Here is a 2,948-nt window from a genome sequence, read left to right on the forward strand (position 1 = left end):
CAAGAGGAAGTTGTGTATGTTTTCTTGTTTTGCAGGGTAAGCAAGTGAAGGTGGGTGAGACTCAAGAAAGAGTGAGACAGTGCTGCGGAGCTTCTACCTGCCACCATAGCCAAGAGAAGGAGAGAACCAGCTATTGTAGAAGAGAAGAAAATATTTCAAAAAGACGGCAAATGTTGAGCGACTCTGTTCACATGCAGTTCTGTGGTGGCCCAGCAAACAAGCTATGATGACTGGCTACTGTTAAGACCTGTCGACCTCCACACGTTAACGTGGATATTTTCCATTTTGAAAAAAAAATACAAAGGTTGAAAACCTTATCCCCTCTAAGAGGTTGTTCACACAAAAAAAAATGGGGCTCAAAAATGCCATATACATCATCTTGGGTCTTTTCACCAACATGTGCAGTTTGGGCATCATCACGTGTGTCAAAATCTTCACAATACTTATAGCATGCTTGCATCAAATACATCTTCATCAAAGTGTGCATTGACACATAAGTCCTCAACCGGATCATTATAAAAAGGCTCATCATCGAGAGAAAAAAAAAGTTATCACCAAATATTGTGACCAAGAAGGAGCATTGGTCCAAAAATGTGTGAGTAAAAGACCTTTGTAAAAGTGGCAAAATGAGCACGCTAGTGTGTGTGTGAAAATAAAGAGTAAATCCCTTTGCAAAAAGGCTACAACCAAATGAGTATACAAGCATAGGTGTGCACAAGCAAAGACCAAAGAGTCGACAAGAAGAAGAAGACGTTGTGTGGTGACTGGGTGATGGCCTCTATAACACCACCAAATCAATAGACACACAAGAAGAAAACATAAAGGGATCAAAACTAGGGGACAATGAAATCCCAGCTCCAAGGGTACTAATTGACTCTAGACCTATCCTCATCCCTTTAGCTAACACAATCGAACACTAATACACACCTCAATCTTACCCAGCTGACTCCTCCAGCTATCCTCCCAAGTCAGCACTGACCTCCAACACCTTTAATCTTCTACGTCCAAGACTCAGTTGACCTCCTCTAACATCCAGCTGATAGAATCCTCTCCATCTGACACACAGCTGACATGTCTCTTTCATTCTTTGAATTGCATCCACCTTTGCTGGATAGGGTCTTCTACCACTGGGATTACACATGTGCCCCACAATTAACACTTCTTTCATCCCAGACACTGACTTTGCTCCCCCGACAAGGTAAGGTTCACTTCCTCTAGCCTGGATAAAATCCTGTCACAATCTTTTATATGATCTGCCACAAACTTGCGGCACCCCCTCAAATCTAGAGCCTCATCTTTCTCTCTTTCATTGCAACCTTTGATAGGCACATCGTCCAGAAAGGGCATAGTTATTTGTGGTATGAAGTCACGAAGACTTTGTTCATACCATTCATCATATGCGCAACCGAGTTGGTTGCTCCCTGCGGTAAGGTGCACTTCCTTACCAAACCCAACGATGTCCTCATGGTTATCAGGTACCTGCTTTCCATAGCTAGCTGGAACTGATCAAACCCTGAGTACAAATCCCCCATAGAATATATCGCCCTTCTTGCAAATGCCTCTGCAAATTCATCCATAATTGGCCCTGTACCCACATTTCTGATTGTGACTTTGTTCACTGGCTGCATGTCCTGGATGAAACATAAAGTCCCATTCTTCTTTAGCACAGTGAACCACCTGTTGGAGTATGGAGCACAGGAAGGCTCCAAGATACCCATTTTAATTTTCTCATTCAGAAGATCCATTAGCTTTGGCAAGAGAGCCTTAGGCACTGGTATCGGCCGTAGGTTCCAAGGCATGTGAGGTATAGTGAAGATCACCATTGGTGCTACCACACTTGGATCAACACATCCTATCGCATGTGGCTGAAAAGAAAATGCCTTACCATGCTTCATAAGCAATTCTTCTCATTTGATGTTAGGAAGTCCTCGCAGAGCCAATCTTTAGCTCCTTCAAAGACTCCTGCATGAATTTGTGCCCGATCTTTTTCAGATCCCTGAGGTTCGGTTGCTTTATCCATCTTTTCCTTGCTCTCTGGCGGGCGGTAAGGGCAAGGCTACTGGTTTGACCTTCTTTGCAATTGTTTTGTATTTAGTTTCCACCTGAACCTCTGGTCCACACTGCATATTTCTGCATTGGTCCTCTTCAAAAGCTTCAATCACATTGTACATGTCCATTGAGACTTTCACAGTCTCATTCCCACCCTGTAAACAAGAACTTTCCATAGCAAAAATTTCACCCATGGTGTCCACAAAAGACATTTCATCGAACACACCTGTTATAGATTCACCCTCCTCGTCGCGAAAACCACATTGCTTTAAACCTGTTTGTACATTTTGTACATGACGACGCTTTTCGCGCTTTAAATCCCCACTTTTAATAAAAGACACAGAACCATAGAAAATTTGATGAGAAGTCATCCTTTACAGTTGAGTCTTGCGAGAATTTAATGCCCCTCGTACCACTGCAGTCTCGCCCTACAATGGTACTTGTCAAAAACCCCTCATCTCTTTGAAATTTTTAAACTCTTTATTTGATTTTGGAAGTGGAGAGTTTCACGATTCCTCTCGTGATTAACACAAACAGTTAAAAACTGAACAGCTCTCTTACCATCTTTGCTCCTTATCCTCGCATAAGCGGAGCCGTTGTCACAAGAACCTTTGTTTCCATCCTCACAGCTGTGATGTAGGGTTGCCTAAGGACAAGGGGATCCGACAACATCTCTTGAATAAAGAAGTTCTGATCATCCTTTACATCCCCTATGGTTACCCTCACATTCGGACATATGCTGCATAAAGTTCGCCAGATGAATTATTTGCTACCCTAATCATCCATCCATGGTCTGCATCCATTGGCCACTTGCATTTATTGTAGAGGCTCTTGGACATAAGATTAATCTCTGATCCATGGTCAATCAGGGCAACGTTTGGCTCTTCTAGCTCACCTAT

The 2,948-nt window shown here is 42.8% G+C and overlaps 1 pseudogene; it reads right to left on the minus strand.

Annotated features, from left to right (window-relative positions):
• Nucleotides 1-1,349: 1,349 nt before the first annotated feature.
• On the minus strand, nt 1,350-2,420 carry LOC147612071 (uncharacterized; annotated as a pseudogene).
• Between the last annotated feature and the right edge of the window lie 528 nt (nt 2,421-2,948).

Source organism: Cibotium barometz, chromosome 46, assembly GCF_041138505.1.
Source record: "Cibotium barometz isolate CiBa-2024 chromosome 46, ASM4113850v1, whole genome shotgun sequence".
Taxonomy (NCBI): Eukaryota; Viridiplantae; Streptophyta; class Polypodiopsida; order Cyatheales; family Cibotiaceae; genus Cibotium; species Cibotium barometz.